The sequence below is a fragment of the Lontra canadensis genome, unplaced genomic scaffold, assembly GCF_010015895.1.
Source record: "Lontra canadensis isolate GAN:19392208 unplaced genomic scaffold, GSC_riverotter_1.0 scaffold18, whole genome shotgun sequence".
In the NCBI taxonomy this organism is placed as follows: domain Eukaryota; kingdom Metazoa; phylum Chordata; class Mammalia; order Carnivora; family Mustelidae; genus Lontra; species Lontra canadensis.
This window is the reverse complement of record NW_022631012.1, coordinates 4,395,679-4,420,278: the sequence shown is the minus strand read 5'-3', so window position 1 is coordinate 4,420,278 and position 24,600 is coordinate 4,395,679. Positions and strand designations below refer to the sequence as shown.

General features: G+C 34.9%; 1 pseudogene; it reads right to left on the bottom strand.

Annotated features, from left to right (window-relative positions):
- Positions 1-9,608: 9,608 nt before the first annotated feature.
- Positions 9,609-10,815, bottom strand: LOC116869223 (annotated as a pseudogene).
- Positions 10,816-24,600: the final 13,785 nt, after the last annotated feature.

Sequence of the window (24,600 nt, the reverse complement as noted above, 5' to 3'; positions counted from 1 at the left end):
TACACAATTAAAAAAAAAATATCCAGTGAACAGAGTTTTGATAAGCCCATTTGTCTCCATTCACTCATATTTATTGGGTATGAATGTTCTTATTTGATCAATTTCATTATTATGAAGATGTAATCTTTTTCTTTTAGTACAAGTTTTGACCTCTGTCTTCAAGATATTCCTTCAAGGTGAAGCTAGTAGAACAAATACATCCATTTTGTTTTAGATATATACTTTTGCATTCCCTGGAAACTAAGTTTAGTCAAATGGAAATATTGTAGCTGCCCAAGTTTGATTTCAACCATGAGGTTCTAGGTTTATGAGATAAAATGAGGACCATCCAGAATTTGCAAGATACTAATAGGGAGTCCTAAATTTCACATTCACATGGAATGACATATATTCCAAGGGAGCTCCTGCTACAAATTAACCTAATTTAAAATAAGATAAATTAGATCCTTTAAAGCACTCCTAGATGCAAAGAAAGTAAAGAAAGGGAGATTTTTGGAAACTTTTACTCTGCCAGCAACAACAAAAAGTGTGTAGGCAGCAGAGAATTGTAAGCACACTTCAAGTGCATAGTTTCATGGAGACACATACTAGTAACAGGAGCAGGTTGTGGTACTGACCTTAACACTCCTCAGTTAAGTGAGAAAAATCAGAGTGAGCTGATGTGGTCTTCAATAAGGAAGGCTTTTGGATGGTGAAAGCAAGCGCAGATCTTCTCTAGAATTAAAAATAAAAATAAAATTATAACAAGAATTCTCAATTGATAATTTAAAAAAACTATTAGAAATTATTGAAGAGAGAAAGGGAATTGAAAGAGAAATATCAGGATGATCCAAAGATATTTTTACAAAGGTTAAGAGGTCATACAGGAGGTAAAACTATTTGCAGTATTTACATATGGTAAAGTACTTATACCATAATATATAAAAAAATTATTTAAAATCAATTAAAGTGTCAACAATCCAATTTTTAAATATACAAAGATTAGATGGGCACTTCAAGAAGATAATCTAAAGGACAATAAGTATATGGAAATAAAAATCAGAGAAAGATCAATCAAACCCGCAATGAAATACCATTGCTCATCCACCAGAAATGTTCAAATAAATAAGGCTGAATATATAAAGTTTTGGTGAGACTGTTATTGGAAGTCTTAAACATTTCCTGTGGAATTGTAGAAATTATTCATAGAAACAATTTAGAAAATGCTTTCAACCAAAATATGCCTTACGTGTAAGCTATAAAACACCAATTGCACTCCTGCACATATATCCAAGATAAGTAAGAGTATTTGTTAACCAAGAAAAAATGTACATGAATGTTTATAGTAGATTTAGTTGTAGTAGTATAGTAGTTATAGTAGATTTAGTTCCAAAACTGGAAACTACCTAAAATAGCTCAATGACAGAAGGTAAAAGTTGTGGTATATTTATGCAAAAAAATTACTACATGGTAATGAATGGAGATAAATTACTATTACACTGAAATGTATAGATAATTGCAAGACATAATGTTTAGTGAAAGAAATCAGGGACAAAAGTATACCTACTATATATTCAAATTTCAAAAATAATCAAAATTACAGTGTTAGAAGACAGAATAGGATTCAGCCTTGGAGGACTCAAAGAACACATGAGCAAGTTTTCTGGGATAGGAGAAAGAGTCTATGTTTTGATCTGGTCTGCAAAAAAAATACTTTAAAATTTATTAAGATATTCAACTGGGATTTCAAAAAAGAGCAAAAGTAAAATAAACACATTTCAGATAAACAAAGAGAACTTGCAGTCACTAGACCTTCACTTAATGAATTCTAAAGAATATACTTCATGAAAAAGAAGAATAACTTCAAAAAATATTTAATATTTAAGAAGAATATTGAGCAAATAAACTTGTAGACATGTATATAAATGTAAGGAAGCAGTATGTGTATAACTCTTATTTATTATAATAAAGTTTAAATCAAAGGATTAGAAAGTCAAAGAAGAGTCAGAAGGATGTAAAGGTATGGGTCCTCAAGTAAGAAAGGTTAAGCCTCAGGTTTTAGTTCAGCTTTTCACTCCTTGATCTGGTGCTCATGGCAAAATCCCTTTAAACATCACACTTACACCTTTAAAATAAAAGGATTTATAACTCTCTTGCCCACTTTACAAAAGTGGTTATAAGAATCAAATGCACTAATGAATATAGGGGTTTTAAAAAATTATAAAATATAATGATTAAGATATCATGACATCTTGATATCTTAATCATAAAATGAGATAACTAGAAAAACTTTTAAAAAATTGCTCACCTTTTTCCATGTGAGATGAGAACTAGAGGAAGCTCAGGTGATAATGTTCTATATTATACGTCCAGTTAGTGACAGTGCTTGTACCAAAATAAAACTGGTGCCCTGACTCCTTGTGAGTGTATTATTTTCTTAATTTGTTGACATTGAGAGATTTCAAGCACTAACCAGAATGGCTCCTGGAAATCAAGCAGAAGGAGAATAGCTAGTTCCCTCCTTCTATTTTTCCAATGCTGCTTCCCTGCTTTTCTGAAGACAATATTATTGACATGTTGAGAATATGATACAAAGGTCTTACTAGGGCATCTTAGGTTATTTCCCCTTAGGCTTATTACCTTTATAAAATTGAACTGATTATCATAAGAATTCAGCTGAAATCTAGTACCTTACACACACACACACACACACACACACACACACACACAAATAGCTCTTTGACATTAGCTAAAGCAAATACACTTGAGTTCCTTAAGGCTGTAACTGTAATATTACTGTCCTCTTTACTATTGACATCTTTCTCTTCATTAAGCCTTTATCAGAGCCTACACAGGCTTTTTCTAGGTGTGGTGCAAGGAAAGAAATTTTCTATTTCAGGTCAAGAAGCCAAGTGATTGGAAAGAATCTAAAGTAGTATTTTTTAGAACCTTCAGTGTCTTAGAAAGCTTTGGACCTTTCCTGCAGAAAAATGAACACACACACACACACACACACACAATGTGCACACTTGCTCGTGCAAATTTTGCATAGAATTGCAGGAAGCCCAAAGGCCAAAAGTTAAGAATGCTTGGTGTAAAGGAAGTGGATAGAAATGGAAGAGGAAAAAGCAGCCCCTAACATATGGCTATTACTCTAGGAAACATGGCTAGGTTTTTCTGTCAGCAAACACATAACTCCAGATGGGAGTTATATTCCCTCAGATGAAGTAAATGCTTTCAATAGACCATTCCCAGAAATAACAACTAGTGATCTCAAAACTTAAATATCCCTCTTAAACATCACTTCTACCGCCCAAGTGGAATTCAATATTAAGGTTAAAATTACATTATTCTCTACCAACCTCCCTTTTCCTTCTTCTCTATTTTATCTATCTATGCATCTATCTTCCATGTATCTATTATTTATTTATTTATAACTTATTTTAATGCATTTAAAAAAATGCTAAAGCTTCTGTGGCCCAAATAAAGCCAGTAAAACTGTTTACCTAGCAGTGCTCAGAATATTTCAAAAGTCTTTATGTTACTACTAAGAAGAAAATCACAGGTGGCTGAAAGTTTGTGAATTTGTATAATCTGAAGCTTTATAAAAGTGAGAAAATTGTTAGTAACCCTCTGCAAACACTCCAGCACTCCATGTCTAGGGGTTAGACTGGGACTATTTGTTATGAGAAGAAGCCAATGTTCTCTCTTCCCCCATTGGATTACAAAGTCTTGCAGGATTTAGTCTCAGATTCGTAGTGGAAGCACTTCAGTGTTTTTTTGCTTCCTTTGCTGCTGTGACCAGATGGAAGCATCACCTTCTTTTCCAGAAACTCTATGAACAGGCAGAGTAAAGGTGATAGCTCACACGGAGTAGTGCCAGATGCTCTTGTTTATTCCAGAGTGTTAAGGGATATTCATTGGCAGAAGTTCAATGGCTTTTTGGAGAGTTTTCCGAGGAGTCACATTTTGGGGGTGAAACTTTGCGTCTGTGTGCAGACTCATAAGGAAAACATCCTTTGCCCACCAGTCTTGGCTTTGTTTTTCTTGGTTTACATTGTTTCCCCAAAATACAGAGAGGTTTAAAAACAAACAAACAAACAAACAAACAAACAAAACCCCAAGCCTGTGTATTTCATGGGAATGCAATATTCTTGTCCATTTGCTCTCTCTCTCTCTCCCTCTTTTGCTCTTTTTAAGGAAATTAGAAATTGGTACAAATGTTCCCCTTTTGTCTTTTTATTTTCTAAAGCTGAGTTATAACTTCATTGAATTGAACTGAAAGTTATTTTAAAACTGAATGAATGGCAATTGCTAAACATGTTTATTTTATTATAAAATCAAGCTACGTTAATACTGCGAAGAGTATCTATCTAAGTCTTATTTAATTAGCAAACTTATTACAGTATGATGGAGAAGGCATGTCATCAGTTGCTTAAGAGCATGGGCCTTCGATTGCAGATTTTGAGACTTACTAGCCATATCACTTGGGCAGAGTGACTTGATTTCTCTGTTTCAATTTCCTCATATGTAAGATCATCACAATAATAGTACCCATGTCCTAGCATCTGATTGAGTTCTAAATGAGGTATTTTTTTTTCCATGAAATACATTTAGAAAAGTAGCTGGCACATAATAAGTATTCAGTAAGCATTAGCCACTACTACAACCATTGTTGTTATCATTATTATTATACAATCAATTACTTTTTGTTCATTACATTACAAAATGTGTATTCTTCCTTCCTGAGCAGCATTTGTTTTAGGGAAAATGTGTCAAAAGTATTCTGATTGGTAGAGATGGCAGGAACCTCAAGAGATTGTCTATCCAACCTTACCCAGCCTTCACAAATAAACCACAAAAGAAAATGTTTATTTTGTTTGGGAGTTTTCCCAGGAAACCAAAACTACCATTTCCTTCATGATTTTTAAAAAAATCTTAATCACCTTTATAAGCAACAAAAATCATGTCTCACCATATACATGTGTGTGTACATATATGTGTATATATAATGTATTATATATTACATATTATATAAATACATATATCTTACAGCACCATTTACTAATAAATAAAAATAATATTATACAAAGAAAAGTTAACAATTATTTTAAAAAGAAGGATGCCTGGCTGGCTCGGTCAGTAAGGCATGTGTTTCTTGATTTCAAGTTTCTGAGTTCAAACGCCATATTAGGTGTAGAGATTACTCTAAAAAAAGGATTTTAAAAAGTTGAAAAAATACTTTAAAAAGAAAAACAATAAGCTTATGAATTTTTTTGAATTAGAAGCTTATTTCCTTGTATGGATATTCTTTTCCTTTGGGGGAAAAACAGCTTTAGATATATACATATACAGTTATACATAAAATAAGATACTTCATCAGATAAGCTATAATGGAAGTATCTTTTTTTAAATGAATTCCCAAGGTTTGGATTTCAAATCCCAGGTACCTGACTTAAAAATATATATATATTTTTTCAAAATTAAATTTATTTTAAATGTTGACTTAATTTAATTAATTACAGAGTTATTGCTAATCTTTGAATTTGTTTCAGTTTGGGTACTTTGTCAAAATGAATCAGTTTTTGTAGTTCTAGAATACTTTGCTATTTTAAGAGCACAGATTGATTAAAAATGGTAAAATACAGCTGTTAAAAATGTAGTACACTTGGCTGCAAATTACAATCTAAAAGTATGTGAAGCCAACTTTAATTGTTTATATATAAATAACTTCTTTTGATTCTCATTAACTCTGTTCCAAGAAAATAATAAATACTTCTTGAAAGGAGAAACTCAAAAGAGGAAGGATTTGGAATGAAATCTACAGACCTCGGTCCCGGTCACCACAATTATGGATGGCAGGGCTCCTGCCTAACTGCCTAATGTGTAAGTCACGCCCACATTTGTTTTCAGCACTAGCCATATGGCAATTCTTCCTGAATGATTTGGCTTCTTTCTTTTCTTTCTCTATCATTAGAATATTATGGCTTCATTCCCTTCAATTCTTGCCAGCTGGAAAGCAGAAAGAGTATTATTTTGCCTCACTTATTCCTGATCCCGTTTTGAATATTCTCCGTTGCCATAAACACAAACTTCATCCAGCTTGTAGCTACAATGTAAAGGATTCAGTTTGTGAAAACGGTTCTGTTAGATGCGTTTAAGGACCTACATTCCTCTAATATGCTTTATTTTTAAATTACCTTTTAACATGGGGGCTGTGGAGTGGAAACTTGAATTCCTTGGGGTACAAATCCTTGTGAATAATGTGTGTATGTTGGGGAAAAGTCTTGAAAATTGTCAGTCTTTTTAAAGGGCAGCCTCCTGACTATAAATCACCTTTGGTTGGCTCTTCATGGTCAAAAGGATATTTCTACGATGGGTAACAAGCACGTGACTTGATTTCTTTCAATAGCTTGTGTAGCAATGCCAGTATATGGGACAAAGTGAAGATTACCTCTTAATTTGGAAAGGTAATAGTTAACTCTGCGTTTTGGAAATACAAAGGTTTATTTCCTGCTGGTATTAACTTGAGCCTGGCAGTGGTAGGCTAAGGCTCTCTATTGCCAGGTTTGTCAGGTGTATAGGTCTCTGCTTGTTCATTGCTAGCAAACCAGCCTCACTAGAGCACATGCACCCAGAGAGAGCACCTGGTGAGTACTCTACTGGGATGACGGAATGCCCACTTTCAAGTCAAAAGTCTATGAAATATTGATTCCCCCGAAGAAATTGTTTAATCAACAATTGTAACCTTAAAACCAGAAGATGACCCATCATTACTAAAATATGGGTCACAAAAATAAAATAAAACAAAACATAATCTTGTACTCTTAGGAGGCTTTAGAAGCATCTGGGGAGAAGGGCCTGGGTGGCTCAGTCAGTTAAGTATTCAGCTCCTGACTCCTGATTTTGGCTCAAGTCATGATGTCAGCATCCCAGGATCCAGGCTCATGTTGGGCTTCATTTTCAGCATGGAGTCTGTTTGTGTCCTCCCCTGCTACTCCTCCCCATATCCCCCTCCCCACTCCACCCAGCTCACACTCTCTCTCCTTCTCAAATAAATAAATAAATCATTTTCTTTTTTTTTTTTTAAGAAGCATCTCCCAGATTTAGAGTGATTCACATTTACTGACTTTGGGTCACCTGGATGTTATTGATAATTATATCACTATATTACACAGGGTTGTACTTTTTTAGTGCACACCCTCCCCCAGTTGCATATGGTCTTTTTTCAAGTTTCCAAAGTACATTCTTTGAAAATAATAGTTACCTAAAATGATGACATAGGTTCAGGTTTTTAAATTCTTTTGTGTGGGATAAAGAGAATATTGGTTTATAAAAAAGGAATTTATAAGAAATTTCCTTGACAAAGAAAAAATTCCTTCGCTGTCATAAAATGGCAGTAATATCATAAAATGGTAATTAACCAAGGGTTCAGAAAGTAATCCTTTTCCTGGTAATTGAGTCTGTTTGCCATCGATCTTTCCTTAGTCATTCGGTGTCCAGGGGAATGTGGTAGTCTTCATCTGGCTAGCCGTGCTTTCCACCCTAGGAACCTGAGGCAAATGAAATTCTGGTAGGGAAACGGCAGTTCCTCAGAACTCAGAACTGTTGTGGTAGGGTTACCAGAAGTAGAAGAAATGTGTTTGCACCTTTGCAAAGGACATGTGAAATAAAATCAAACTGTGTTTGAAAGATGCCGCTGACTCCTTATTTGCCACCTTTCCTTCTTCTTTTTACTTTTTTAGATATGGGTATATGTCAACATTTTGTTCTCGTATCTTCATCTTCTTTTCTCTGATATCACAGTGGCATTCTTAATCATCTGACTATGGAAGACTACTTTGTGTATCCCCTAGCTTTTATTGCACAACAAACTTCTTCTCCATATGTTATGCTATGCAGGTCCTTTGGTCTCAGCTAAGGTCAAGGTCACACAGGCCACTCCATCAGCTGCCACACTCATTGAATAGACCATATTACAGTACCTAACACATTTGGTAGGAACCAAAATTTATTGTGGTTCTCGCTAATTAGATATGTTTTCCGAATGAGGAATGCAAGTTCTTTTTCTTTGGCTGAGCCCAACTCTCTTTAGAGAAGAAAAAGCTTTATATATTTTTCTATAACATCACCTAATCTATATATACTTACCACAACACTACAAATGGTGGATCTCTATTGCTACAAGTTTCCTAACAAATTGTGCCATCTATGGCTATACTGGGATATCATTGACCATATTTCATATTTATTTGTATCTCCTTGGAGCCTAACACAATGTGTAGTGCATAGCAGCAGTCAGTAAATGCTTACTGTGGCTGCTGCCTCTGTTTTTGCTATTGGCCTTAAAGACCACATGTTAATCATATCAGTATTTCTTTAACTGCATGTTGTATCCCCTGAGGAGTTCTGAGAGTGTCTAAGTGTACCCAGGAGACCAATGTTTTAGATGCCTAAGTACCCATTTGCAAATAAGAAGTTCTCTCTTTTTGCTCCTTATTTCCAACCATTCTTTACTATTATCTAGTCTCATATTTTACCATGTCTCATATGCTATTTCCATCACCCAACTTAATAGATACAGATGCAGATGTATAGATACAGATACAGATATAGACGATATAGATATAGATATAGATAGGTATGAATGACTGATATGACAAAGGAGTGCTGAGCTCAAGAGCTTTGAAAAAATTCCAGGGGTTCAAATCCTGGACTTATTTTCTACTCCTGCAAGAATGATCCTGCTTAATAAATGCATAGGCTAAATGTGGAAGATGATAATTTATCATATGAATTACCATAGCACTTGTTATAATCAAAAGATTCTGTTAGGCAGTTATTCCTTATCTTCTTTCTCTACAAAATAACAAAACAAAACAAAACAAAACAAAAACAAAAAAACCCACAAAAACAAAAATGTTCCTAAGACATGAAATCTGCAGTCTCAAATGTTTTTGTGTATATATTGGGGGATGGAATGAAGTCATTGAATTAAAAAAAAATGTTATGATACAGACATTACTACCCTTTGCTTACCGGTGCTTTGAGGATGTTTCTCCTGTCATATTCTCTTGTACCTGTACCTTTTCTTCCAGTACTCTTGATTGTTAGCTGTAAGTAGAGTGTTATCCAACAGTCCACAGGTGTGCATTGGCGTTCTTTACATTTCCGTGGGTGCCACTTGAATTCCCTGGCATTTTATTGGATCCTGTTGTAACAATTTTCCTTAAGTTGACCAAGAATTACAAAATCAGTGTCTCTATTATTTATTCAGAAAAAAAGTAATTGCCTATGACTGAGGAACTGTGTTGCTCATAGAAGTTATAGTCCTGGGCACCTGTGTAGCTCAGTGTGTTAAAGATTCTGCCTTCGGCTCAGGTCATATCCCAGGGTCCTGGGATCGAGCCCCATATTGGGCTTTCTGCTCGGCAGGGAGCCTGCTTCCCCCTCTCTCTCTCTGCCTGCCTTTCTGCCTACTTGTGATCTCTCTCTTTCAAATAAATAAATAAAATCTTAAAAAAAAACACTACTATAGTTGGAATATCAAAACAAAAATAATAGCAAGTAGTGAGCTATGATTATATTCCTTCACTCATTCACTACTGCACATAAAATGCCAGCACTGTTATTCACTGGCCCCTTTAAGAGGTCTGACACTGAACACCACCCCTGGGATGATGTTCATCATCCTTGTATGCTTCCATTGTAATGGTGCCATCTTTCCCAATTTGGATCAAAGTCCACCAGTTCTACCTGGTCCATTTCATCAGTCTCTTCTACTTCCTTCCTCTCAGGTAGGAGTTTTTCCAGCAAAGAGAGTTTATCAGGAGTGAGAAAGCCATTCTCAAGAAAGTTTACCTTAAATTCAATGATGAGGTGACCCTTCTCATATGGTCTACAATAAATTGGCATGCCTTCATTTAGCACACACTTGATATCTCCATGCTTGACAATTTGACCTGGATGAGAGGTGATGACAATGGTCAGTTGTCCAGAGTAGATATTGGCTTTTGGAAACCGCACAGTGCTTCAACCAGCTGTATGTCCATGCACGTGAAAAGGTCTTCTTCTCGCCGAGTAAAAACAGCATGGTCCTTCTGATCTAAAACAATGATAATATCTCCTGGTTCCAGCCCTGGTTCTTGGTTTCCTTCACCATGGAATGTTATCTTTTGGCCATCTTTCATGCCTTTGTCAATATGGACTTCTAGAATCTTCTTCTCTCGAACTATCTTCCTTCCATTGCAGCGTTTACATCTATCTTTAGGACTGATCCATTCCCCATGGCCCTGGCACTCCATGCACACAGATTGAATTTGCTGAACCATTCCAGGTCCTATCTGATGAATTCTTATTTGCATTCCAGTACCTCGGCAATTGGAACAACACTCAATTGCTCTTTTCTTACCACCTCGGCCTTCACATTTACCACAAATAACATTCTTTTGCAGAGCTAGTTTTCTTGTTGCACCATTATATAAATCTTCTAAGGTTACTGAGAGCTGATGCACAACATTTTTACCTCTCCTTTCTCTCTGCATTCTTTCCTCCTCCTCCAAAAATCATATCAAAGATGTCCATGGGGGAGCCAAAACCACCACTGGCTCCACCTTCTTTAATTGCCTGTTCACCAACTTTGTCATATAATTCTCTTTTCTTTGCATCAGAGAGTACTTCGTAAGCTTGAGAAATCTGTTTAAACTTCTCTCCTTCGTTTGGATTCTTATCAGGGTGGTACTTCAAGGCCAGTTTCCTATAGGCCTTTTTCAATTCTTCTTCAGTGGCATTGGGTTTGACCCCCAAAACATCAAAGTAAGTGGTTTCGTTCACCATTTTCTACAGCCAGTGAGAGGGCCGAGGCTGATGTGGGGGAGTGGGAAGGAGCCTGTTGCTGGGCGCAGCTTGGGTAGCCGCTGCTCTCCGTGTCTCACCGAATGTTCTGGAAAGTTCCCTCAAATTGGGAATTTTTAAAAGATGGAGAGGACTAGGCTTGACTGGGTTGCATGGTGGTTGTGAGAGAAAGAAGTGAGTCAAGGATGATCATCCTGGAGTTCTTTTAAAGAGATGGAGAAAACTGGAGAGGACCAGTCTTGAAGGAAAAAAAAAAAAAAAAAAAGTTAAACAGTTCAGTTTTGAACATGTTAAACTTGAGACTTCTATGAGTAATGTTTAAGATTGGAATTCTAGAGTTTAACTGCTCTACAACTTATCAGCTGGACAATTGACCCAACATTTTTGTGTCTTATTTAGATCTTCTACTAAATATAATTCTAATAATAGGTCTTGCCTTCTAAAGTTGTTGTAAGGATTAAATTAGTTAATTAATATAAAAACATCTAAAACTGATTTCCAATACATTGTAAGAATTTATTATTATTATAATCCAAGTAGAGGTGCAGGTAGTGGTTATGAGAATGGAATTCTGGAGGAAGTCAAAATAAGATTACATAGAATTTAAAGTCATAGGACCAGATAAGACCATATAAATTGTGAGTGCATGTAAGGAAAAGAAAAAAGCTGAAGACAGAGCTCTGATGTATTATTCCAAGAACTGATATATTCTAAGATATTCCAAGATTTTGAGGTTGGGAAAGGGAAAAAGAATCATCAAATGAGATTAAAAAATATCTGCCAGTGCAGTTGGAGAAAAAACAGGAACATCTGATGTTCTAGAAGTGAAGGAAAGTATTGCTAAAAGGAAGGTGTGGTGATTTTTGTTGATGGAGATTAATAAGTGAATATTGGCTTTAGCAAGATAGATGTGGTTGGCAGCTTTGTCATTCAATTTTCAGTGGAGTCATTGAAATTAAGTGACTCAACAGAAGAATGAAAAAAGAAAATAGAATTAATTAGAATAAACTTTTTTTTTTGAGAATATTTGCCTTTTATAGAGCAGATACACTTGGTGGGGAGCTGGAAGTGGATGGTGACTGAGGGTGAGTTTTTATTCAGATGGGAGACAAATCACCATGTTTGTGGATTGATAGGAATGATCCCAGTATAGACATTAAGGGAATTTTCCCAGTCTTTATTTTCCTACTGCAATGAATTTGAAATGGAATGAATACACATTTGGATAAAGGTAGTATTATCTACTTGGCTTCAAATAGAGAAGTTGCAATTATCCATAAAGAGTAAAACTAAGATTTTGATTATACCACTTTCCATAGTCTATTTGTGTGAATAAGAAGGAGGATCTTTGTCTTTAAAATCAGGAATGTAAGAACAATACCCTATGGGGGTACTTTATAGTGTTACTGGGCTATTTTTGTCTTTTAAGAAAGATAAACTGATCTTTCAATACTAAGAAATAATAATTTTTTAAGAAATAATACTTTTTTTCCCAGATAAAATAATGTCACAAATTATAGTTAAGTTTTTAGGATATATAATAAGCAAGAAATAGGTCCATTTATCTCAGGTTCTCTTCTCAAACCCTCCAGTCTAGCCAGATCCCACCTCTCACTGCAACTTCACACATCTTACTTTCTTCTGACCAAGTTCTGTATTCTTTCTAAATGCCAATACGTTTTCAGGACATTTGCAACTCAAGAATGTGTGTTTATACAACCCCCCCAACTCCTTTCCCCCTCTTTTTGCATAAAATTAGTTCCAATGTATTTTTCAGTAACTCCCTGCAACAAATCTCTTCTAGAATTGTTTCCTAGATTAGCACAGTCTGTTCTGACCACATGTCTGCTTCATGTTTTCTAGTCACTTACCCTTACAGTGGTGCATTTGATCATTTGCATTTTTTGGTGGGCTTTCCGTAAGAGCTTTATTTTGCTTTCTTATAAATAGATGAATGAATGATAATGCTGATGAGTGAAGAATTCCATGTTAAAGTATTATGATCAACTTATAGATACAAAATATCGGTTGGGCAGCCACAATCTAAATTTCCCCCATAAACTGTCTTGGAAAGTGGGCTTTTCATCACACAGAGGTTCAAAGGAGAGATTAAGAATGGTTCTAACCATCATTGTACCAAGAAAACAAACAAACAAATCCCCAAAACTCTCAAGAAAAATTACTGCTCTCAAAGAGCAACACCCGCTCCATGGTTGCAACGACACTCATTCATTTGTTCAACATTTATTAACCATATCGAATATTAACACTGGGAGGTGGCCCAATACGAAATTGAGAATTGAGAAATTCTCAATCATGACTATCAGAGAATTAATTGTGAGGAAGAAACACATTATGCCTCGTTGCAGCCACAACTGTTAAGTCTTATAATAATGATGTAAAGGACTCGATGGGAAGAGCAAAATGGGGATTTACATATAGTAATCATAATGAGGCACCAAAGCTTCCTTGGGAAAATGACACTTACCTTAATTTTGAAGAATTAGCTTAAGTACAAAACAATACAAATCCCAAAAGAGAAATAACTCTACAGGTAATTAATTCTTTGTTCTATATCTGAATTTACACACACACACACACACACACACAGAGTGATAGTGAAAGAGGTTTGTGTGTGTGAATGTGTGCGTTGAGAGCTGGAGAGGAAAGGTGTAGAGGAAGCTAGAGGGGATTTTCAGGATGAATCTTATGTATGTGTGCTGAGTGCTTAGTGTGTCCTGAGTGCTCTGGGGAAGATTAAAGAGAGAGTGGTAGGATCAGGTTTGCATCTCCGAATACAGCAGTGGGGGCTGGTTTGGAAAGGCTGGACATACATCAGGCACACTCTGGGACTCCTGCAAGTCAGCCATGTAGGGGTAGTAGCCTATGTTAGGGCAGTAGGAAAGAACCAGGCATTGTCTACAAAACATGGAAGTTTTATGACTCTTAGTCCTTAGGAGAGTAAAAACATGTTTCCTTCTCAAGAAGTTTCCTTCTCAAGAAAAAAGCAAATGAGATCTTCCTTCTCTTCTCTTATAGACTATATTAATTTCTTATTTCTGCTGTAACAAACTACCACAAACTAAGTAGGAGAAATAACACAAATTTATTTTATAGTTCTGGATGCTAGAGGTCTTAAATGGATCCTACAGGCTAAAATCAAGATGCCCATGGAGTTGTGATCTTTCTGGAGGTTCTAGGGGACAGGCTTGCCTTTTCCAGTTTCTAGAAGCCACGTGAACACCTTAACGCATGGTCTTTCTTTCCATTGTCATCATCGTATCTCCTCGCTCTGATTTTGATCCTGTCACTTCACTCTTCTAAGGACTGTGTGATTGTATTAGTCCCACTCAGATAATCCAGGATAATCTCCCCATCTCAAAATTGTTAACAGCATCCACAAAGTCCCTGTTGCCATGTAAGGTAACATTCACAGATCCCAAGGATAAGATGTGGAAATCTTTGGAGGGCCATGATTTTGACTAGCAAACACTGAATATTTGGGAGTTGTTGCCGCCTCTACCAGAGCTGTAAAACAGAACTCAATTCAGTACCTTTGTCCATGTAGACCAGACTGAGAACCTGCTAGAGTCTTGTTCTGTCCTCCTTTAGCACCATGATGTGCTCATTCATTGGTTTAGCATAAATAGATACAGGAAAGAAGCGATTTTTGTTTTGTAACTTAGAAAGTTTTAACCTCTTTTGCCCACTTCCAAGGTAACTCTGGGTTGTTGTATCAGAATATGCTTTACATGAGAGGCTTTTAGTTACGTATGTTAGTGAAACACTGGGGTCAAAACATGTTAGTCATTGAACGGGGTTTGTTTAAAATACCTCCTAATTGAAATTTGCTATGCAGATTACTTGCAAGTAAAATCCATGCCAATAAGTTGCAGTAGATACCAGAAAATCATTCCTTTTTTTCCTCATCTATTTAAAAATCTTTACATTAAAAGAAAACCTGAAAATTATTATTATCATCTCATCTTCTCAATAATGAAGTGGGGAATATTCATACTCTTTGTATTACCTTCACTTTGCACATAATATAATAGAAGAATTGAAAAATTAAGATTTACCCCTTGCAGAATCAACACCAACATCATGCGGTGTTAACTCACTAATGTTCTGCTCTAAAACTTGCGAATCATTTTTCCCTTTTTTTATTTAACCCTCTCCCCCTGTAGAAAAAAAAATCTTCTTAACTGTACTATCTGATTATGTTACTTTCATTCATATGACATATAATCAGAAAGGATTACTTGGACTTCCTTAACCAGGAAAGCAAACCAACACTACAAGTAGTCCCCAAAGACATTCTCAATCCTGCTGAAGAAAAAGAACAGATTTTGGTCTTAGCCTTTCAAAGTCATTTCTTTTCCTGAGCTCATGTTTATCTGAAATGAATACAGTTTGAACATGTTGGCTGTGATAAATATGGAATATTTTGTTGGCGATGTTACCAGGCAGGTAGACTTAATGATTTAAGTTTTATAGAGTGCCCTCTGGGTCTTTCTATTTATTGAATAAAGAACTCAAACATTTAGGTGCTCTTTCTTTCTTTTTATATGTATACAGGCCCTCTTTCAGCCTTGGGAGCAACAGAGATTTATCATTTTCACACTTGTTGAATAAAAACATCTGATTTATTTGTTGCATTTGTTCTCTTGGTAAGCTGTGCCTTCAGTATGCTTAGGTGAGCTGATTTGTAAGATACGCAATATGATTTCCTTATATTGTGGCCCAGTGCTACAGTAAATTAGATCCTAAAATCAGAAAACATACATCTGTCATTGGCTTTGAGAAGGGTTTAAAGAATCATTTCCTGGCAAATCATAATTGCTGATAACTGCTTATTTCATGCAAATTTTCACACATGTAGGACTATTAATGTGGCACTGCCCTCAATGAAATCATACAGCTGCTACTGACAGGGCAAAATTGCCAACAATAGGATGCATCTTAATGGTCTGTGTGGCCAAATCAGTGAAGGAAACAATCCCATAGCACCAATTCAATTTCATATAGGAGAGGTTGATAAAAACAAAACCACAGAATCTTATTAATTTTTATTTAGGATTAATTATGAACGTTTTTAATCAGAAAACTCCAATTTTAAGTGTGTTCCACAAAGGTTTTAGAATGCTTATCTCAGGGGGTCTGATTTAATTAACAACCTTTCTTATTTCTCTAGTTTTGTGATATTAAGATGAAACAAAAAATGATTTCTCTTTTCTATTGAACTTTCTGAAACATTTACCTATAATGACAGTAGTCACATCTAAACTTGCTTATGACTGTATCTCTATTGTAATGCTGATGCATTAACACTAGAACAAAAAAGAATTGTGCATATGCATATGTGTGTTTTAAACATATATTAAACTCAGTATCTGTAAGGGTGCAGAATTGGTTGACTCCTAAGGCAAAGACCAAATAACTGCTATATATGATAGAAATGAACTTCTCTCTCTGTAATTGTCCAAATTTGAGTAGTGTGGGGGACGTTTTGTAGCTGCAATTTTGGAGATCTAGTTTCTTTCTTGTTCTATCATCCTTAATATGCATCTTCCACTTTGTAGTTTAAATGACTCCTCTAGCAATATTAGCAGAGGAAAGAGAACAACAGTGGAGGACACAAAGTTTCATTTTAAAACTGTGACTATGGGACACCAAGGTGGCTCAGTCAGTTGAACAATCGACTCTTGATTTCAGCTCAGGTCGTGATCTCCAAGTCATGAGATTGAACCCCATGTCTGGCTCTGCACTTAGCAGGGAATCTGAGAGTCTCTCTTCCTCACTCTGCCCCTCCCCTCACTCATATGATCTCTCTCTCTCTCTCTCAAATAAATAAATAAATCTTTAAAACTGACCAGGAAGTTGATCCTAACACTTCTTCTTCTCCCCCATTGGTTAAGAACTTAATTATATGACCACAGGTAGCTGCAAGACAGACTAGAAACTAGAATAGCGTCTTTAATATAAGCCCTTCTAAAATTAGAATTTCTATTACTAAAGAAAGAAGGGCAGAATGGATATTGATACCCAATCATCAGCCTCTGTTGTATACGCTAACATTACTTTAGACTGCTTTGATAATTACTATGTGGAGGAAATCCAAAGACATAGTATAATGCCTATGAAAATTTTATCCTTGCAAAGTAGAGCTGTCTTAAACAAATTCTTCCATTTGTATTTTCTTCCTTCCTCCCCCTTTCCCACTTTCTTCCTCCAAAACATCTCCTCCAACTTCTTCCTATTTTGTTATTTTGTGAGCTTCTGTATGTCAAGTATTGCCTTATGCACTGAAGTTCAAAATCATTTCCTCTCTTACATAGTCATATGGAGGAAAACAATAAATTAGCACAATATGGTGTTATTTTAACAATATACTATAGAGATAGGGAACTAAGTCTTCCTAGGGGGATCAAGAAAACATCACCAACAGGTGCCACTTGAATTTGATCTTCAAAATGGAATATGAGTTGGTTGCTACATGATACTTGGCTCAGTATCTTTTCTTCTTTTGGTTGAGCTTTCATTCTACCTAAAGACTTTATTGACAGCTATCAGGATGTCTAATCATTAAAACACAAATATTTCATCTAATGGAAATATGTATCAGGCAGAGGAGCAATAGAGGGACGTGCTTTTAGTAACTGACCCTGAGAAATTGATCCTACATTCACTCATTCTGTTCAAAACATTGAGGAATATGCTGGAGCTATTACTAGGTCCTTGTCCCTTGAACATAAGGCAAAGGGAGTATCAACATTGGTCAGGAAGAATCAGGAAAGTATTAGAAAAAAAGAGCAGACAGAATGTCTGAAGAGGTCTTCACCAGGTCTAGATGTGCCATGGGTACTCTGCCAGGACTCAAATGCAAAGGATGCTTATCCTTCTAAGAAAGAAAGCATGAGTTTCTTTTTCTCTTTTTCTTTCTTCCTTCTGCCCTTTTCTTTCTTTCTTTGATTTATTTATTTATTTATTTATTCATTCATTCATTTGAGAGAGAGAGTGAAGGGAAGGGCAGAGGGAGAGGGAGAGAGAGAATCTCAAGTAGACCCTTGGTTGTGTGTAGAGCACAATGTGGGGCTCTATCTCACAACCCTGAGATCATGACCTGAGCAGAAATCAAGAATTGATTGCTTAACAAACTGAGCTGCCTGGACACCACAAGTATGACTCTTTATAGTCAATTTTCAAAACATTAAATTCTTGTCTACTGCAAAATGAACAAAACAAAAGTAGACTCAGATACAGGAAGCAAACTATTGGTTGGGGGGGGTGGGTGATAGAGCACAGGCAAAATAGGGGAATGTGATTAAGAGGTACAAACCTCCAGATACAAAATAAATAAGTCACAGGGATGTAACATACTACATAGGGAATATAGTCAATAATATTGTAATAACTTTATATGGTGACAGATGGTAAGTAAAATTATCATGTGGATCATTACATAGTATATAAAAATATCAAATCACTATGATGTACACCCTAAACTAATAGGGTATTTTATGTCAATTATATCGCAATTAAGAAAAAAAAACTACTTGTATCATTTGCTTATATCTGTTGGTAACTCTCAATCAATCACCATTGCTCTACTGAAAATTATCCACATGGAAGTTTCATATTAAAACAATCAGCAAACTTCTATAGAATTTATAGATGGAAACTTACCCTTTATTTAATATTATGTTTATTTACATAATACTCTGAATTTAAACACAAATGGTCTGGTCAACTTGTTAGAGAAATATTTCACCTAGAAAAAAGGAGCTATATGTGTTTATAATTGTGATTATTAGTTTAAAATGTTCATGGTTAACATAATTAAACATAGAGTAAGACAATCTTTAATAATCCAGCAATTGAATAATATATGCAAAATGGAGCATAGTAATTGATTTAGAGTGGAAGTGGCAAGGAAGAGGATGTGATTAGGGAGGAAGGGTTTTAATTATCACAAAGTTTTATTTTTCAAACTGGATTGAGGATTGGTACGTGGATTTTATAATAATATTCTTTATATTATTTTGAATATCTAAAAGTTTTTCCAATAATTAAAAAAAAATTCATATATTCTCCCTCTCCTTCTTTCCTTATTTCATTTTCCAGATGTTCTAGGAGTTAGAAAGAAAATAGTGTGGAGATAGTAAGTCACTTTTTTAAAAAAAGATTATTTTTATAATAATTTTAAAATTTCAATACTTAATAATATTAATAAATTAAATTTTAAAATAAAATAAAATAAAAATATAAAAATAAAATAATAAAAATAAAGAAAATAAAATAAAAAATAAAATTAATAAAAATAAAAAACAAATTAATGATTTAATATTTAATAATTTAATATTTAAATTTTTAGTATTTAAAATTTAATATTTAAAATAGTTTTAAACTTTTAATATTTTTTAAAAAGTGAGTAAAGGGGAGAGACAGAGAGAAAGAACCTTTAAGCAGACTCCCACTGAGCAGGGAGCTTGAGGCAAGAGGGCTAAATACCATAACCCCTAAAATCATGCCCTGAGCTGAAACTGAATTTGGAAGCTTAACCCACTAGGCCATCCAGGCCCCCTGAGAGTAAATCACTTAAAAAATTTTTCCAATCATTCATTTTATGCTTTAATTGGATTCATTTGTTTCTTCATGTTTCAGCTACTTCTGAATCCATTTGATCAATTCTGATGTAAATATATTATCTTTTTGTTGTTGCTGTTATTAACCATCTAGACAATTATTTTGACATACTTTATAATTTATAAATTAAAAGACATATTGTAGAATTACTGGTAATGTAGACAAAAGTGTGCTTTCTTACTCTCTAAAGGTCATTTTGGATGAAAGTAGTGATTTGAATTTAAGGGCCTGAATTTTCTAAATACTGCAATATCTTTATTTTACATTGCCATCCTAAATCAAAACAGTGATAGCCCTAGTTCAAAAAGAGCCTATAGTTTCTATTTTCATTGCGCTGTTTTCATCTGTTCATCTGCTCTCCTCAGCTGCGAAGCCATATAATAGGCTATAGTTTCTTACAACAAAGAGATTACTTCAGTTCAGTTTGTCCTATGGGCTAAGATAAATGGGTCACGTTTTGAATATTTATGAAAAAACTGTACAGATAGTGATATTTTAAGTCTATTTTCTTATATTAAATTGTGAATTATAGTATCTTTTATTAATATCAAAAAGGAAAAAAGCCCTGTGATTTCTACCTATATTTATTTCTTAGGTGCAACCCCACCTGCTCTTGTACCCTCATAATAGGTACCTTTCTAAGTTGGGGCTTTTGGGGAAAGAACGGTCAGAACTTGTCGCAGAGCCATAAGACATGTCAGATTTCAGTAATTTCTCTGAGCTTATCTAGGTGCAAAGCTTGCACATTTGCATAGTGACCTTTGCAAAACCAAACAAAGAAGGTGACAGGCGGGTCATTTCCTAAGCCCAGCTAATGAACTGATTATCCCCCAAAGCCTGGTAGTCTGAATAACAATGAAGAGTGGAAAGTTCACTTCAAATCCTTAGGGGCAAAATAAATCCCTGAAGTAGATTTTCAATAAAGTGATTGTATATTACAATGAGTATTTTAATTGTTTGTTATTGAACCTCCCAGTGCCAAGAGATCAAATTGTTTGCCACAGAAAGGTATTATCAAGTCTTCAAATATATTTTAATTTTTAATTCTTTGTCTCTGAACTATTGCTCTTTAAAGAGTCCTTTCTTAATGAAAGAGGAGAGGGTGTGATAAAGATCTTTTCAGAACACTTCTATTAAAGAAAGTTTACAGATATTTTCACTTAAGTTTATTTGTTTTCTAGGGCAAGTTGGTGTGTAAATGAATTAAGAATATTTTTATTATTATTCTTTATGTATATGTTATTTCTATGTATAATTTCTGCACAAACCTATGGCATAATTCTTTTAGAGAGTTATCATTATAGCTGTTTCCAATAAGCTGGAAATTATTTGACAAAATTCCAATAGGTATATCTTCCTCATCACAGCTCAAAGGAGAAAAGATTTACATTTTGGAATTTTAGATTCAACTGACACACTCGGGTTTTACACTCATCTATGCCTCCATGTTTGTTAGGGGTAAGGTCTAAAGCAGATAACGAATAATTTTAAGAAGAAACGATTTTACATTCTTGGTGAGTTGACATTGATGTTATCTGACTGACTAATGTTGAATAATGTTAATATTAGTTGATTATTTTCAATTTATATTCTTGACAACTTTTTGACCTTAATTCTTGGTTTGGCTAGTTTTTTTAAATATCAGTCTGACCTAGTTAAAAAATTATCCATGAGTATTTCACGTAAGCGATGCCTATGTTCCAAAGTCTTATTCTGTGAGCTATCTAACTAGCTAGCTAACTAACTAAATAAAAGATGAAAGGATTCATGGTTCCCAAGTATTACATCTGTTTAGAATTAAAGAGGAGAGTGTAAAGGAAAGAAACATAATCTGGCTGCATTGACAAAGTAGATTAACCTTCCTTTTAAAAATTCTTTTGGTACATAATCCCGTATTTCCCCAAATTCATCTCTGAAGATGCTCTGTGGAACCTGCTTTAAGTCCTTAATCAGACTGCACCTTACATTCCAATGTACAATGAAATTCTTTCTGTGGTCCTCATCTTTTTTTTTTAAATTTCCATTTTCTGTGCATTCTTTTTTTTTTTTTTTAAGATTTTATTTATTTTTATGCCAGAGGGAGAGAGAGCACAAGCAGGGGGGAAAGGCAGGCAGAAGGAGAAGAAGGCTCCCCACTGAGCCTCAAGCCCAATGTGGAACTCAATCCCAGGACCCTCGGATTCATGACCCGAGTTGAAGGTAGATGCTTAACTGACTGAGGCACCCAGGCACGCCTTCTCTGGTCATTCTTGTCTACTCCTCACCTCAACCAATTATATATATATATATATATCTCCCCCACAACCCTGTCTCCCAAGTTGGGAACCAATACTTTAAACTATTTATTAACTACTTCCAATTGATTCTTTCACAGTTACTCTGTACTCATCTGCTAAAATTATGGCTATTAGCTTCTTTCCTAAAGTTTCTTCTTCTTAAGTTCTCTTTCATACTAAAGGAATTAATACTTAACTAGTAGTTTAGATGAAGAATTGCTTCTCTTTCTCTTTACCTACTGCTTCTCTCAGGATCAGCTAAATTATCAAGTATTATCTATTCAACCTAAGAAATACTTCCTGACTCCATATTCCATTCTGTATTCCAATAACCATTAAATTAATTTCCTTTCTCATTATTTTTGAATTTTACTCAGTGCTTTTTCTGTATCTATTGAGATAATCATATAGCTTTATACATTTTTTTAATAATTTGATAAATTGCATTAATCTATTATAATGTTAACATGTTTTTATATCGCTGAATTAAATTGAACAAATACATATATAGGAGAGATGGATTTGATTTAGAATATTTTATTTTTTAAAGCTGATTTTGGGGGATAGATTTTTTAAAAAAATTTTTTTAAGGTTTTATTTAGTTATTTGACAGAGAGAGAAAGAGAGGGAGCATAAGTAGAGGTAGCAGCAGAGGGACAGGGAGAAGCAGCCACTCTCCTGAGCAGGGAGCCTGATGTGGGGCTTGATCCCAGGACTCTGGGATCATGACCTGAGCTGAAGGTAGCTGCTTAACCAATTGAGCCACCCAGGCACCCCTGGGGAATGGATTTTTTTTTTTTTAAGATTTTATTTATTTATTTGACAGACAGAGGTCACAAGTAGGCAGAGAGGCAGGCAGAGAGAGAGAGGGGGAAACAGGCTCTTTTCGGAACAGAGAGCCGATGCAGGGCTCGATCCCAGGACCCTGGGATCATGACCTGAGCTGAAGGCAGAGGCTTTAATCCACTGAGCCACCCAGGCATCCCGGGTGAATGGATTTTAAACTGTGGATGTAGTTTTCATGGGTATGACTTTATTCAGCGTTTCTAATTCCTTTTGATTAATAAATTGTTTTTTCTAAGAAATTACACATTTTGTTTATTTTTTGAATTTATTGGCATAGTGTTCTTTGATATTTTTACTTTTGTTTTTATCTGTCCTTCATTGAATAAAACTTTGTTAGAGTTAAGGACTTTTCTTAAGTATTTTTTTGTCAGGTAATTGTTATATATCACTTCAGACGCTCTTGGCCTGAAACATCCCTGGCGTCTCAGGCTACTTTTTCCAGCTGCTACAGTGACCAGCTCTGCATGGGAGTTTGACCAACTTCAACCTTACAGCACCTTGGTGTTTGTACTTCCTGCTTCTTGCTCAAAGGTTTTCTTTTATGCTGAGCTGTGGAGATTTGATAGGACCACATTTTGTACTTAAGAATGTACAGCTGAGAATGGAAGACAAGATGGCTAAGCCAAAACCTAAGAGTTATAGATATCAGTAGATGCAGTTTATAAGGCTCCTGAGAAATGGTCTATGGAATCAATGAATTACTCTGCCCTGTGGCCAACTGAGTCTCACCCATGTCTCCTCTTCGGCTGCTTCAGTCCCCTTGGCCCCCTCTCTCTTGTATTCAGGGACCACATTCCCTAATAAAATGTAGAACAAGTATTCAATGTCTTAGGGCCTGCTTTCAGGGTAGGATCAAATAGTTTTTACAAAGAACCAACTTCTGGCTTTGTTAAGCCTCTCTGTTGTACTATATTATTTTGTAAATAATAGTTCGTTACTTCTGTTCTTATATTTATTATTTTTTTTTCAATTTCCTTGAGTTTTATTCTTTTTTTATTCTAACTTTTAAAACTGAATAATTTGGGTGCCTGGGTGGCCCAGTGGGTTAAGCCTCTGCCTTCTGCTCGGGTCATGATATCAGGGTCCTGGGATCGAGCCCCACATCAGGCTCTCTGCTCAGCAGGGATCCTGCTTCCCCTTCTTTCTCTGCCTGCCTCTCTGTCTACTTGTGATCTCAATCTCTCTCTCTCTCTGTCAAATAAATAAATAAGTAAATCTTTAAAAAAAAACAACTGAATAATTTGTTAATTTCAGTCTTTCTTTCTACCATAGGTATTTGTTATTGTGAATTTTCTTCCTTGTTATATATCACTCATTTATATTTCAAGGGTTTTGGTATTTTGTATTTCATTGTTAAATTTGAAGTACTTTCTGGGTTTTATTTTGAATACTTCTTTGTGTTATTAAAAAGTGTGTTCTATTATTTCCAGATATATGCTAGGTTTTATTTTTAATTATTTATTATTTTCCAATTTACATATCATGTCTATTATATTTAATTTTTCTTTAAGATACCAAGCTTTGCAATTTATTGAAGTTGTTTTATGGCATAGCATGTGACAGTTTTCAAATATATTCCACATGTGCTTGTGAAGATATCAATTTTCTAATTGTTGGCTGTAGGATACCACATATGTCCTTCAGATTAATGTTGTTGTGTTGCTCAAATTTTCCATATCCTTATTACTTTATGTCTACCTCATCTCTCTGTTACCAAGAAAAATATATTAAAATCTTCCATTATGATGGTCAATTTCTATTATTTATGTACACATGGACATACATATATTTGAGACTATGCTATTAGCTATATCCATATTTATAATTATATATCATTCTAGTCTGGACTTTTATCCTATTTTTTATTCCTAAAATTTTTTTTTGTCTTAAAGTTTCTTTTGACATTAATATAACAACTTTTTCACTATAAAACATTTGCTTGCCAGACCTTTTTCTATTCTTTAATTTTCAAATGTTCTGTGCCTCATTTTTTTTTCTC